This window comes from Callithrix jacchus, chromosome 18 (genome assembly GCF_049354715.1).
Source record: "Callithrix jacchus isolate 240 chromosome 18, calJac240_pri, whole genome shotgun sequence".
NCBI lineage: Eukaryota > Metazoa > Chordata > Mammalia > Primates > Cebidae > Callithrix > Callithrix jacchus.
Window position 1 is genome coordinate 28,103,193 of NC_133519.1, and position 16,357 is coordinate 28,119,549.

General features: G+C 42.3%; 1 long non-coding RNA gene and 1 pseudogene across 1 annotated transcript; both read right to left on the bottom strand.

The window, feature by feature from the left end:
* Positions 1-929: 929 nt before the first annotated feature.
* LOC103789123 (large ribosomal subunit protein uL18-like) lies at positions 930-3,376 on the bottom strand (annotated as a pseudogene).
* Positions 3,377-10,008: 6,632 nt separating this feature from the next.
* On the bottom strand, positions 10,009-15,970 carry LOC118149290 (uncharacterized). Its single transcript, XR_004736680.3, has 3 exons — positions 15,838-15,970; positions 15,263-15,297; positions 10,009-10,142 (listed from the first exon to the last, which is right to left on the bottom strand). It is a non-coding gene; the product is annotated as an uncharacterized LOC118149290 (long non-coding RNA).
* Between the last annotated feature and the right edge of the window lie 387 nt (positions 15,971-16,357).

Consider the following 16,357-nt stretch of genomic DNA (forward strand, 5'->3'; position numbering starts at 1 on the left):
TGGCTTTGCAGAAGTTTTCTACCCTTGAATGCTATTAACTTATGGCTCTTTGATATTTTTGTCCCCATGGTTACTAAAAAAGCAATGCATTTAAACTAACTGCTATTAAGAACTTTTTGCCTTTTCATCAGATGGGGTTGGAATTTAGAAAGACCAGGAAGAGGAAAAAGAAAAGAGAAATGATGTGAAAGAAAAGGCTGCTTTCCTATCAACGCTTTATTTCCCCCAAATGAAAATTTGTTAAGGATATTGCAAAAGAAAATGGGGGTGACCTCGTCCCTCAAACCACATGAAACATTGTGTTTCACCCTGGGCCACAGGCAGCTGGAGGAGAGTGCCTTGAAGGGCACTGAGTCAGATTCGAAACCTCAGAGTAAGCGTATGCTTTCCTCGGGCAAGGGAGGAGAGAGGCACCCACGCAGCAGGAGAGGCAGAAGTGAGCAAAAGAATCAGCTGGACACTCAAAAAGACCATTGTCTTGAGCACCGAGGCAGCAGGAAAAGAGAGCGCTGCCTGGGCTCTCCTGGAACTCGGCTGTTGCAAGAAGTCTGGAACCCACAAAGGCCAGGTAGCTCCAGAGGTCCTCATCTATTCAGGTAGCAGGCAAGGGTTCTCTTGGGCCTTCCAGAGGACTGAAGAGTGACCACATCTGCTTGGCTTTCAGCCAGCTGTTGAAGATGTTTGTGAACATCACCTTACTGACATCATCCAAGGTTTGCTGGGTGTTGACCCTGGGCAGGGCAGCATGCTTAGTGCTAGAAACACAGAGACTTGGCCTCACCGCTGGCCTCTAGATTTGACTTTCTTACTAAAGGGACAAGATGTATGCTTTACAACTGTGTTTTATTTTTATTTATTTGTTTATTTTTAGCTGCTGTCCATATGTTTATTGTCTTTATCTGAAAAATCCTCATAGAAAGTTGTTTGGTTTAGCTCTCAGCAGCCCGCTCCTGAGCTCTGAGGAAGCTTGCCTTCTTTTGAGCTACCCAATCTTTCTTCTGAGCTAGGGACATTTTGGGGCGGTTCCACCTCTTCTTAACATCTTTTTTGGGCTTCTTTGCATAGACTGGATTCTCTCGTATAGCAGCATGAGCTTTCTTATACATCTCCTCCATCATGTTTGATGATGTATTGAGAGAACTGTTTCTTCTAAGCATCTTCATCTTCTTCCATTAAGTAGCAAATGTAATCTACAACATTCTGGCCCATGATGTGTTTCTGGTGTACTTCTGCATTAAATTCCTTGCTTTCAGAATCCTAACCAGCCCGTAGCAGCCCCCAGGCCAACCCTGGCTGCTTAGGGACCCCCTGGCTAGGGGGCTGTGGGCACAGCCCCCGACAGAGGGCCCGTAGCAGCCCCAAGGCCCACTCTGGCTGCTTAGAGACCCCCTGGCTAGGGGGCTGTGCCCACAGCTGCTGGGGACCAGCTATTTTGAAAATGTGGTGTAATATAATACTGGCAACCATATCGTACGGAGATGATAATGTTATTCTGGTTTTTTTTATATTAGGCACTAGCTCTAGTTACACCTCTGCCATATTGACAAAAATGTCATCCTCACCCCCCTTGACATTAGAATTGAAAGCATAGGGGGGTTTCACCCCTTGCAATGTTTAATTCAATATAATTGTTTTCTTGTTTACATTAGTGACCATATCAGAGTGTGGTGTACACCTCTTGCCGTATTCACAGTATTTCCCTATGGGCAGCAACATTCTCCTCTCCTTCTCTGGATATTAGGAACAATATCACAGGACCGGTGTACAGCCCCAGTCGCATCATGAGTAATATCATCTGTAATCCCCTAGTTATTAGGAACAATATCACTGGGGGCTTGTGCGCTCTCTGAGATATTTGGAGTAATGTCCTCTCCGTTTTTGGATATTAGAAACAATACTACAGTGGTGGTGTACACTTCCTGCGATATTCAGGGTATAATCATCCTCTGTCCCCAGGATATTAGGAACTACATCACAGAAGGGTTGTACTTTGCCTGTGATAGTGGAACAATCACAGAGTGTACACTGCTTTCACAATGAGAGTAATACCTACTTAGGATATGATGGATAATATCACAAAATGGACACACATGGGTGTATACCCACTTTGATATTGGAAGTAATTTTTATCTAATATACTAAAAATCATATCCCAGAATATACTCATAATGTGTACACTAATTGGGATATTACAATCAATGTACAGAATATGTACCATATGTACATTGACTGTGATGTACATATGTGTACCCACTACAGATGTACAATAAATGTACGTAATCTGTACAATATGTACATTTATATGCAGATAATGTGTACACAATAGGTATGTACATAATGTGTACAATATGTACATTTATTGTAATATCACAATGATATTATATAATCACAATAGCATATATAATCACAATATACATGTAATACATATCAATATAAAGGTACATATTGTACACATTATGTACATATACATTTATAGTGATACGATATGTACATCATGTACGTGTACATCATGTATACATTATGTATAGATGTACAATATATACACGTGTACATAAGTGTGCATAGTATGTACATATGTACACATATGTACATATGTAGATATGTACCTTCTGTACATGAGTACATACTATGCACAATATGTACATGTGTAAACTATATACACACATGGGTATATACCCACTTTGGTAACTGGAGTAATTTCTATTTAATATACTAAAAATAATATCCCAGAATGTACTCATAATGTGTACATTTATTGGCATATTGCAATAAATGTATATAATAGGTACAATCTGTACATTTACACTAATGTACATGTGTACACAATACTAACCAGGGAACCGTTTGGTACTGTGAGGGATAGACAAGCCTCCATCCACAGCTCCCTTCAGGGCACCAAAAGTGTTATTGCCAGTGGTAGTTCTGGAAAGGCCTGCATCCAAATAGCAGGTAAAGGCACCTGGCTGATCATCAATGCGTTCCACATCATATTCAAGGCCAGTCACCTCCACTTGGCCTTCATAGATCTTGTCCATGCCGAACCTACTGAGAAGCCTGTGGCCAGCAGCAGGCCAGTACAATACACTACGGGGTAATTTGTCAGGCCAACCTTCACACCGTATTTTGGCGGTTCATGTGCATACACTGCACTGATTATCATATTTCCCTCTATACGGGCATAAGCAATCTGACAAATTATGTCTCTGTTTGTTACATGAACTATCATCCTGTATTTGGGTGTGTTGTATTTATTTTTATCCTGTGTCACCAAGCGTTTCTGAGCATAGTAATCAGTTTTACCCTCTCGTCGTCTTCTAAATTTCACTTGGTATCCCTTAAAGTAGGGATTATTCTTAACAACTTTAAGAAGCCCCATCCTGCAGAACAGAGACCCGCGTCCACCGCTCGACAGAGACCTCAGGCCCAGCAGTGCTAGTTGGGGGGAAAGGTTATTTATTTATTTTTTTGAGACACAGTCTTACTCCGTCACCCAGGCTGGAGTGCAGTGGTACTATCTTGGCTCACAGCAACCTCCACCTCCCAGGTTCAAGCGATTCTCCTGCCTCAACCTCTCAAGTAGCTAGGACTACAGGCGCCTGTCACCATACCTGGCTAATTTTTTTTTTTTTTTTGCATTTTTAGTAAAGATGGAGTTTCACCATTTTGGTCAGGCTGGTCTTGAACTCCTGACCTCAAGTGACCCGCTCACCTCAGCCTCCCAAAGTGCTGGGATTACAGGTATGAGTCACTGCGCCCAGCCACAACTATGTTTTAGAGAGGCTCACGCCCTCTGTTGTCCTCTTGAGGATAATTTTGTTCCTTTCCTCTAGAAGAGACAAAAAGTTACCCCCATTATCACTGTAAGTGTGGTCTTTGCCACGCCCGAGAAAAGTGCGATCAAAATGCATTTTCTTCTGCAATCCTAGACCAGCAGGTTGTATCCAGAGAGGCGGGACTTGAGGGGCAAGTCCGTGAGCAATGAAGGGAGAATTTCATGCCAGTCCAGTCCTTTCCCATCAGTTTGGCAATGTCTGGTTAGGACATGGTCAAAGGTAAGAAGCTGACTCATCTCATTCTAATTTATGAGCACGTACTACATACCAGACACTCTGCTAGGAACTTGCATATAAGTTGAAAAGTACACATTTCCTTAAGGAACTTTCACATGGGTTGAGGAAATTAATACAGATGTAATCCTAAAGAATTATATATGAATAGATCAGTCCTTCCTTTCCCGACTTTGACTTCCCTCTGATTCTATACGAAATTCTAATAAGTACGTGCTTACCTTTGTACATCTCTTCAGAAACGCAGAATAACTAAATCTTGTGCACACAAATTATGTCATTCTCAAAGGGGTAAATTAAGAAAAGAGGAACAGAGAGTTGAGAATAGGAAAAGGAGGTAAAAGGCAGGGTGTAAAAAGTAGACGTGCTTGCATTGAAGTCTTGACAAAGTGAAAGTGGATGAGTGGGGTGGGATGAATCACAGCCACTCCAAAGTCATGTCACTCACAGCCACAAAATGTGGCCTTATTTGAAAATCGTTAAAACATAATTAGGGTAAAGATTGAGATACGATCACACTGGATGGGGCTTAATGAGAACTTTCTAATCAGAGACAGAAAAGAACACAGAGCCACACACAGGAAAGCAGGCTTGGCGAGGACAGAAGCACAGATTGGTTGCTGGTGCCACGAGCAAAGGAGCACCGGGAGTCACCAGAGGTTGGAGGAGGAAGAGGCAAGGCAGAGTTCTCCCCTAGAGCCCCTGGAGGGAGCGACCCCTGTTGAGAGCTTGGCTTTGGGCTTCTGGCCTCCAGAAATGTGAGAGGATACGTTTCCTGACAGTTTGTTATTATAGCTGTAGGAAACACAAGGAGGAAGGGTAACCAGGTCCTTAGCACTGGGAACTGGCCTGAGAGGAGGGAGGTTGCTAAGATGGGAAAGAGGAGATGACAGGCGTGTTTCTGCACACAGATGCCAGGCCATGCCTGAGGCGATAAACCCTGGGAGCCGGGCAGAAGGGCTGCAAATTACCCACTGAACTGGGCCTCATTGGTTAAATAAGATTATCCTAAACCTTTCTATCTCAAGCATCAACTTATTTAACATCTCTGAATCATGGCAGAATAATAAAAATGTAATGCAGCCATGAGCCCGGGAGCCCAACCTGGCAAAACTCATGAGCCGAGAGTCAGACCTACGCACTCCCTTGGCCAGGCACAGTCCTATGATGCCAACCTGCACACTATAGCCAGTGACCCGGCAGGCAGAACTAGAGGGGTGGAAAATCAACCATCTTAAGTCTGCGAGCCAAGAAGACATGGAATATGTGGATGGAAAATGACACTCAGAAAAGGAAAACCTCTCTGCATGCATATCATCTGCAACAAATCAAAACAAATAAGCAAGCATCTCCTTGAAACTGCTGGGAAGAAAATTCAACACTTCTTTTTTTGAAGTAGGAATGGTAAGTGAAAATTGAGTGCTGTATCCACTACTACTAATTTAAAAATGTGCAAAATGTCAATCGCAGTCTTTATTTAGACATCAGCTTTGATGATTAATGTAAAGATGACTTTCTGTAAATTTATCCCCTTACCCCGAGCCTTATTTTTCCATATGATCTCAAGTTCTACAAAAGAAAAATTTCCTTTCTCCTTACCCAAACCCCAGCAGTGATTCCAGCCTGATGAAAAAGTTCCCTAAACTGGGGCAAGCTAACCACAACGTTTACATGGGACTGTGTTGACGCACGACATATTCTGCAACACTACCTCCCCCTATCTTGTCACCTGCTCCTCACCTCCTTGGGTGACAGGACCCAGTACATGCCTGTGTTCAGTTAAGCATTTGATGAACTAAAGGAAACTGAATGGAAAGGTTGGCAGAAAGCAAGGCTTCGAGAGGAAGAACCACCGAAGGGGAAACAACAGATGAACAATCCAAGGTGGCCAGAGGTGTTTATGGGGAGAGACTGAAAATCACGGTGCTGCAGGCATCGACCACGATCCTAACATCATGTCAAGGGTTTAAACTTCATTTTGTAGGTGGTAAGGAGCCACCAGAGATGAGTAGTCGTATCGTCTTAGAAACTTCACTGTGGCAGCAGAAAAGGAGGCATGCTTCTGTGGGAGAGATGATGGGTTAAGTTTAAAAAGAAAAAAGGCCAAAAGAGCAGGTAGGAATCCAGTTGGTCCTAGTACAGACAAGTGATGAACAGGGTCTGAACTAGGGGAGTAGAAGCAGGAATGGGAAAAATTAGAGAAACAGTTTGAAGTAGATTTGGATGATCTGTGGGAAGGGTTTTTGTTTTGTTTTGTTTTGTTTTGAGATGGAGTCTCGCTCTGTTACCCAGGCTGGAGTGCAGTGGCATAATCTCGGCTCACTGCAACCTCCACCTCCCGGGTTCAAGTGATTCTCCTGCCTCAGCCTCCTGAGTAGCTGGGACTGCAGGCACCCGGCACCATGCCCGGCTAATCTTTGTATTTTTAGTAGAGACGGGTTTCACCATGTTGGCAGCTGGTCTCGAACTCCTGACTTCAGGTGATTCACCTGCCTTGGCCTCCCAAAGTGCTGGGATTACAGGTGTGAGCCACTGCACCCAGCAAGGAAGGGCTATTTTTTATCTGAACCTGAATTCTTCCCGCCACCCACAAAAGAAGAATCCAGGACAGAGGTATGTGTGCAAGTTGTTTATTTGGTAGCAAGAGTGAGGGAGCAGGGCAGTGGAACAAGAATGAATGAAAAAGAGAAACGAGGATGCCACTAAATGACTACTAAATGAGCCACTGCTGCAGGTGGCTGGAGCTTGATGTCTTGCTAAGACCTTCCGAGGAGCCTTATGAAATGTGTTATCCTGCGCTTCCATCTCCATTGGTTCAGGGTGCCCCCACCAGCGTCACTCCCCCTGCACTTGAAGCTGTGCATGCATGAGAGCTGAGCAGGCTCCTGGCTCCTCAGGTGTCCACACCAACACCAGAGAAGCCCCAAGGCAAGACATGAGAGGCCCCTGATGTAAACCTAAGGTGCATGTCACTGCAGCTAAACGAAGCTGGTAGCAGCCTGCTTGGAAGTGGTCAGCCAAGCAGTGGCTGGAGCAAGACGTCAGGCTAAACTGTGTGCAGTGGGGTCTAGGACAGCATGAGAGAAAAGGAGCTAAAGGTAACTTCCATTCCTGGTGAGGCCATTTATCAAGACATAAGGCCTTTAGAACAGAGGAGGCAGTCTGGAGGAGGGAGGTTTTACTGAGGTTTATGTGGGAATGCAAGGCCTTACATGGGCTCCCCCTGCGCTCCCACTGTCCTGACCTCACCTTCCTTCTCCCTCTCACTCATTTGGCTCCAGCTGCTGCCTCCATGTTCCCCCTCAGACACACCATGTGCACACCCCAATCACAGCTGCCATTCCTTTTGCCTGGACATCCTCCCCCAGAGCCTCCTAGCTCTTGGGGTCTCTGTTCAAATGCCAGCTCATCAGAGAGCCCTTCTCTGACCACATTAGGTGACAGTACTTCCGACCATTATGCTCTTTTTACTCTGCTTTTCTCTTCATGTCTCCATTTGACACATATTTATTTATTTGCAAATGGTTCTTCCCCTTCCTCCACTAGAGTGTAAGCTCCATGAGGGCAGGGACTAGGTACCCTGCTGCTTCCCCAGCTCCTAGAACAGTATCTGGTATATAACAGGAATGCTCAATAAATGTTTGCTGAAGGAACGGATGCGCACTAGCTCAGATTGCTACATAGAGTTGAAGGTGCTCTGGCCCCTGGATAAAAACACTTATTAGAGATACAAATCTGGACTGGGAAAATGCAAGTGGCTAGATCATGAGAGCCTGTGACCTGGGCTGCCTTTGCAGCATGTGACTCATGCATCACATAGCCCCTGCTGTTCTTGTGTGTGTGTTTGTGTGTATCTGTACATGTGTCCCCATGCCCTCAGGAGAGCCCTGTGCTTGGTTTAATATTTTACTGTCACTATCTTGAAATTCTGAATCATTGGCCAGGCATGGTGACTCACACCTGTAATCCCAGCACTTTGGGATGCCAAGGTGGGCAGATCACGAGGTCAGGAGTTTGAGACCAGCCTGACCAACATGGTAAAACTCCATCTCTACTAAAAATACAAAAATTAGCCAGGCATGGTGGTGGGTGCCTGTAATCCCAGCTACTTGGGAGGCTGAGGCAGGAGAATCACCTGAACCTGGGAGGAGGAGTTTGCAGTGAGCCAAGATCATGCCATTGCACTCCAGCCTGGGTGACAGAGGGAAAGTCCATCTCAAAAAAATTTTTTTTAATTTAAAAAAGAAATTCTGAATCATTATATTTTTAAATTTGTATCTTGTGAGGTCCAATGGGTCAATGGAACACCTGCATGAGCCGAGGGGACATGTGTGCCCATCATTCCTTGCTGCTCCCTTTCTGTGATGCCCCATCCACAGAGAAATCTGGTGGCTGCATGATGTATGGGAGATTAATGGGACTCAAAATTAGTCCACGGTAAGAGTACTGTGTCTATGAACGGGTCACATGGGGCACTGGCAGCACCAAGAGGCCACTGGAACTTGCTTCCAACACATGAAGGCATTGACATTCTAAGGGGACAATAGTTTCCCTTTCAGTCCTCTCGTACTCATGAGTAAGCACAGGTAGAAAGTGCTAGTAGAATGTGCATGGATCAAAACGTGAAATAAAAGCAACTGAGTTAGTGTTATGCAATATTTTCACGGTAAGAACAAAACATATAAGCAAATACAAGCTACAAAATAAAAATTGTCTAATGTCACTGATTCTGCCTGAGTTAAATGGTCTTACATTTGCAGTGTGAATTATAATTCCCCAATATGACAGTGAGTGGTAAAATTGATGCTAATGATTTAAAAGTACATTTAATGATTTCATTTTTCTTTATTTAGAACATTCATAGCAAATAAAGGCAAGGCCCAGTGGCTCATGCCTGTAGTCACAACACTTTGGGAGGCCAAGGCGGGCGGATCACAAGGTCAGGAGTTTGAGACCAGCCTGACCAACACGGTGAAACCTCATCTCTACTAATAATACAAAAACTAGCCAGATGCCCGTAATCCCAGCTACTTTGGAGGCTAAGGCAGGAGAATCACTTGAACCCAAAAGGTGGAGGTTGAAGTGAGCTGAGACTGCACCACTGCATTCCTGCCTGATCAGCAGAGCGAGACTCCATCTTTAAAAAAAAAAAGCAAATTAAAAAATTCCATAACAAGTCAAGAGTCCAGGATAGAAAGGAAAACGCTTCATATTTTACTATCTTTAACAGCACTTTTTAGTCCTGCTTTTTGAACAGGCCCTACATTTTCCTTTTGCAATGGGCCCTCAAAATCATAGCCTGCCCTGCCTTTGACTCCCATGAAGGAGGCAAACTTTGTCTCAAACACAGGTCCCACCTGATGACAGGCCAAGTGTCATTTTATTTGGAGGACAGCTCTGTGTGTGTGTGTGTGTGTGTCTGTGTGTGTGTCTGTGTGTGTGTGTGTGTGTCCAGTTTGCATCAGGCCCTGTGTGTGGGAACCGAGGAAGGCTGGGTGTTAGAGCGCAGATGTGGTAATCCTGCCATCTTGTGTTCAGCATGGTACATAGCACATAACTCCACGGGAGGCTCACACGCATGGGACCCATGGCTGCTTCCAGAAGTGCTAAGGCCATCCACACTCTAAGGCCTAACTGGTAAACCAATAGGATTGCTATTCAGCTGATGACCTTTAATAAAGGCAGATGCACAATGAGAACAAAGGTTTCACCCACTATCCATCAAACCATTTCAGAGCCAGAGTTGAGGGGTGTGTGTGTGTGTGTGTGTGTATGTGTGTGTATGTATGTGTGTGTCACGTGTCCCTGTGCCTTTGCTCTCCTTCCACAGGTTCTTTCCTTTATTCTCACTTTCTCCCTCTTTGTAATTCCCTCTCATAGCTCAAGAAGTCTGGTTCTTTTGCTCCATATCCAGCTCTCACGTGGAAGGTCTGTGATGAAGCGCCAGGTGAGTGCACTGGGGCAGTGTCCAGGCCCAAGGATGCCGGTGACTGAGCCTGGACCCACTCGAAACAAGCACATGCCAAGAAATATTCTGTGTAACACTGGAGGCTGCAGTCAAGTTAGTTCTGTAACCTACCAGTTATAAAATAATGAAAAGGAATAATTAATTAGTCCTCTCAGAAAACAAAGAAGTTAAGGAAATGATCATTCCTGTATTCGGTATAGATTAGACACCAAAAGCACAGCTTATTTGACGCCATACACAGAAGCCAGAAAAATGAAGACAAAGGGAAGAGTGAATGACTTGGTACTAAATATGAACAAAGCAAGCATCCCTGAATTCATCATTTCTTGCTGCTTTGGTCTGGGTTCGGCCTGTGCCTGTTCCCAAGGATAAGCAGAGGATACTGATGGGGATCAGGAATGACCCCTTCCTACATTAAAAAAAAAAAAGATTTTTCAAATATTTTGGGCAAAATAATATAAATATAAAAAAAGGTTAATATTTTTAAGTCAACTTCAACACACCTGTGAATCTAATAATATAAATTATAGAGAGACTGGAAAATTTTAAAGACTGTAAGAACAACCAGTAATCTGATTCATCTCTACTCTTAATATTTGAGGGTATTGCCTTCTGTTCTTTTTTTTTTTTTTAATCTATCTATCATCTATCTAATCTATACCTACACCTTTAACTGTAAATATATATATTTTAAAATTAGAAACCTATCGGATTTTAAAATTTAGGCTTATAACTTGATTTCTTTTTTTTTTTCTTTTCTTTTCTTTTTTTTTTTTTGAGACGGAGTTTCTCTATTGTTACCCAGGCTGGAGTGCAATGGCACGATCTTGGCTCACCGCAACCTCCGCCTCCTGGGTTCAGGCAATTCTCCTGCCTCATCCTCCTGAGTAGCTGGAATTACAGGCACGCACCACTATGCCCAGCTAATTTTTTGTATTTTTAGTAGAGATGGGGTTTCACCATGTTGACCAGGATGGTCTCGATCTCTTGCCCTCGTGATCCACCCACCTCGGCCTCCCAAAGTGCTGGGATTACAGGCTTGAGCCACCGCGCCCGGCCCATAACTTGATTTCTTAATTCATTTAACTCTCCCTTTACTGTTGACTTTTAAGTTATTTTTTTTTTTTAGTTGTAAATAAGCCAATGATAAATGTCCTTTTATATAAATTTTAGAGTTTCTCAGTATTTCCTTGGACTAGATTCCTCAAAGTGTCATAACTGGTCAATAGTTACAAACTTTGAAAAGACTTGCCAAATTGCTTTGCAGACAAGTTATGCCAATTTATATGCTTATCACTTGACTATGAAATTACCTATTTCCTCGCACCTCTGACAATGCTGATTTTGTTTAACTTTTGCTAATTTGCTAGCTTAAATAGATTTCATTATTTTAATTTCCATTTTATTAGAAACTAGTAAGGTCGAACACTTCTAATGTTATTAGACAGTCCGAAAATTGCCTACTAAGATTTAAAAGTGTAAAACTATATTCAGCTAGGCATGGTGACTCACATCTATAATTCCAGCACTTTGGGACGCCAAGGCAAGCAAAATGTTTGAGTTCAGGAGTTCAAGACCAGCCTGGGCAACATGGTGAAACCCCATCTCTATAAAAAATACAAAAATTACCCAGGTATAGTAGCATACCCTTGTAGTCCCAGCTACTTAGGAGGCTGAGGTAGAGGAATCACCTGGAGCCCAGGAGGCAGAGGCTGTGGTGAGCCAAGATCACACCACTGCACTCCAGCATGGGTGACAGAGTGAAACCCCATCTCAAGAAATAAAATAAAACAATAAAAATTAAAAATATTGTTCATTTTTATTTTCTTCTGTTTTTAAAGCCTTTGTTAGTATTTAACTCTTTATCCAAAATTTATTTTGATATGTGATAAGAGATGAAGATTATAATTTTAAAAGTTTTCCCAAATCTTTGCCCAGTTGTTCTAGTACCACTTGTTCAACAAGTTTTATGCTTCCTTTAATACAAATCAAATTCTAATTGTACTGGAGTTTCTGTCTGCCTATCTATTCTATTTCACTTACCTGTCTGTTGATTTTGGCACCAGTACCACATGAGCTCAATCACTATGGCTCTGTAACATATGATACATTAACATCCAGTAGGGTAAGACTATTCAGCACTTTTTTGTTTTCAAAAATTTCATAGGTTGTGGTGGCTCACACCTGTAATCCCAGCACTTTGGGAGGCTGAGGCAGGAGGATCTCTTGAGCTCAAGGAGTTTAAGACCAGCCTGAGCAATATGGCAAGATGAGACCCCATCTCTACAAAAAATACAAAAAATTAGCCAGCCTGTAGTCGAATCTACTCCAGAAGCTGAGATGGGAGGATTGCCTGTCCCGGGGAGGTTGAGGCTGCAGTGAGCTGTGATCCAGCAACTAACCCAGCCTGGGTGATAGAGCCAGCCGGGCTCTGTCTCAAAATATAAAATAAAATTCATGGTGTTCTATGAGGGAGTTTTCCACCTCTCTTCTATCCAATCATCCTTATATATATTTATTAAATATATATAAACATTTAATAAATATATGTAAATATTTAATATAAATATACATTTTAAAAATATATTAGTATATATTATAGGTTAAAATAGATATGTATTTAGTATATATATTTCAGTATTTCTTTGGAATAGATTCATTAAAGTGGCATAATTGAGTCAATACTATATATTAATATATATATTTATATAAAATATACATAAATTTAAATAGATAAGGATATATCGTTAATACATATTTATGAATATAAAATATATAAATATATACTATATATAATAGATTATACAAAATATATTTATGTATACTATATATTAATAGATTATACATCATATATTTAATATATATTAAATATTAAAATGTAATATTTATATTACAGTGCATCTTATGTATTAATAAATATATGTTAATATGCTCATAATAAATATATATTACATATAATATGTAGCATTATTATATATATTGAAGTATTGATTAAAATGGCATGAACACTATACCTTAATCAATTGATACATTTTATAAGTAAGAATTCTGTGACAACAGTCAGGCCTTTATCCTGAGCCATCACTTCTCCAGAAGACAACAAACTTCTCCTAATGCTGCCTTAATGTCCTTAGCTCAGCTGGCTTGGCAAGTTACCTAACCTCTCTATGCTTCAATTTCATTATCTATACAATCATTCTTATAATTTAATTAAGTCAATAATCAATATAGCAACTGTAACCATCTCTCACAATCACATTTCAAAATATTTAACTCTTAAATTTTATTTTATCCACTCGAAAGTACTTCTAAGCCTCCAAAGGAAAGAATATAAGGAAAAAGCAAAGGTAATATAACCATCCTTTGTAGATAGCTCCACTCCTGTCTAAATCTATAATCCCCAGTGAATTACAAGCATCAGAAGGGCAGGGATTCTTTCTCTTTTTGGTCTCTGCCCTGACACATATTTACACACTGGTAAGTAATGGGCATTTAATAAATATTTTTTGAATAATTAAATGAATTATGATGGTTCTCCTGATTCTAAAATTCCAGGACAGTAAGGACAACAGCCTTTCTCACATTCTGTCAAGTGGCCAGAGAGAATTAGAGACTTCTTGGGAGAATTCAAAGTAAACCAAGCCTTCTTTAGGCCCTGCCAAGTGGCCCACACACTAAGTGGGGAGTGCATACTGGGGGTTTTGGGGGGAAAATCTTAGGCCGTTTTTAAAAAATAATACAATTAATTAAAGAAGACCCTGGAGTCTTGTCTCAGTATCTCAGAGTTTCCTGCCTCACTCACACCATTAGGTGCTTTAATCTCTTCTTAAATCGAGAAACAGCCTAACAAGATCCTAATGCTGTATAAGATATTTGTTCACACATGTTCATAGCATTATTCACAATAGCTAAAAGGTGTAAGCAAAGCAAGTGTTCATGACAGATGAATAGACAAAATGTAGTGTAGCCAAACAATGGAATATTACTGAGCCATAAAAAGGAATGAAGTGCTGAGACATGCTACAGCATGGGTAAAACCTGAAGATGTTATAGGTGAAAGAGGCCAGTCACAAAAGGACAAATGCTGCATGATTCCATATATGTGAGCGACCTAAAGTAGCCAAATTCATAGGGACAAGAAGTAGAATGGTGGTTGCCAGGAGCTGAAGGGAAGGGGGAATGGGTACTTGTTTAATGGTACAGTGTTTTACTTGAAGACACAACGTTCTGGAGACGGGCAGTGACGGCGGTCACCCAGCAGTGCGAATGTACTTAATGCCACTGAAGCGTACACTTAAAATGGTGAAGATGGTAAAATTTATGTTCTATATATATCACAATTTTTAGAAAAAAGTTACTGATGCTGTTTAAAGATGCTTTCAAAAGTTACCAGATAGCTGAATATGTGGAGGTTCCTGGAGGGTGGCCCCTCCAGGAAAGGACATGGTAGCTCCAAGTTCCATCCCACGTACCTTGTCCCATTCATCTCTTCCAACTGACTGTTCATCTGTATCCTTTTTAGCATCTTTTTTTTTTTTGTCTTGCTGTGTTGTCAAGGCTGGAGTGCAGTGGTGCAATCTCGGCTCACTGCAACCTCCACCTCCTGGGTTAAAGAGATTCTCCTGCCTCAGCCTCCCAGGTAGCTGGGATTACAGGCACCTGCCACCACATGCAGCTAATTTTTGTATTTTTATCAGAGATGGGTTTTCACCATGTTGGCCTGGTCTTGAACTCTGACCTCAAGTGATCCATCCATCTTGGCCTCCTAAAGTGCTGGAATTACAGGTGTGAGCCAGCAGGCCCGGCCCTTTTTAATATCCTTCATAAAATCAGTAAAAAGCCAGTAGGCTTGCACTAGCAGCTTCCAGGGTACGAACCTCTCCACCACCCAGAAGAGCTCTGGATCCTGGGCTGCATCTTCATTCACCAGTATTTTGCTATCTTTCAAAGGGCAAACAATCAGGTTGGCCTAACTCCCGTGACTTAAGTCTAAGTCTTTCTGACCACTTTCCAGGAAGATCTGGCCTAAGTCTTGTGCTCACTCTAAATGTATATAATTCTCCTGACTCTTCTTCCTTTGGGATTGTGGAGGTGGATTCTTGCCCCTGTTCCCAGTCATACCAATAAGGTAGAATTAAATCATAATCTACAACAGCAACAAAAAACATGCTTTCAGAATTAGTTTTCCAGAAAGGAAGAAAGGCCAGAGTGCATAGAGCTAGCTCACCTGTTTCATGACCTGCTTACAGAAGATGACCCGAGCTGTGGGGAGGGCAAGAGGGTATTACACAGGCTTGAGTTAGGAACAGATGCCTGCCTAAGGCCAGTCTAGTTTTCTGATTCTATACCCGCCAGCTGGCCTGTCAAACCTTGCCCATCCATTAGCTATCGTCCGATACATTTGAACCTCTAAAGAAGAGTCCGCATTCAGCTCTCCCTCCCAGAAGGCTCCTGTTTAACAATGCAGATGTAAGTAGCACACGGGCATCGCTCCACTTCATCCACCAACACACCTAAGATACGTTACTTGCCAAGCTAATATATGCTCCTCCATACTCTTCTATCAGAATCGTAGGTGCGTGGTACTTGCCTTATATCCACACAAAGGAAACTGCCCCTCCAAGGGTTCATCCCAGAGGAAGGACAGCGGCTCTAAAGACCTGAAGGCTAATTTCCTATACTATAAGCTGAACACAGCAGTTTTTAAATGGCAATGCCCCTACCAAGGAAAAACAAAACGTTTAAGTCCTTTTAACCTAAAATCCCAATACAGATATAATATATATATAAACTCAGACATACATATGAAATATCTTTGTCATTGCCATCATCATCACACCACCATTATAGTGGAGAAAAGAGATTTGCAGGATCTATAGGAGAGATGGCAGAGGAGGAGGTAGCAGTAATTCCTAGGTTTCTGCCCTAAATCGAGTGGAGCATATAGGAGGGGCATGTTGAGCGGAACCGAGAACATGCAGTGAAAGAGACATTGCTGGCGACAGACTAGCAGGTAAAGGCGGAAGGAAAAGAGGAGGGCAGAGACATATGTAGTTTAACAGGGTTTGTAAAACGGAAGGAAGTCCTTGCAACACGCAAGGAGCGTGCGTGTCAGGTTGCGCCTTCAGTATCAACGCGTCGCCTGCAGATTTGTCATTTGCCCGGGTTCCGTGAAATATCGCGAGCGCTCAGATCCCAAAACTGACCCCGCTTTCCTGTAGGCCACATTCCCATCCGCCGCTCCGTCGGCCCAGGGCCCGCCCCTCGCGTCTTGCGTCATTCGGCTGTGTCAATAAAGTTGCAGCGCTTTGTAGTTTGCAAC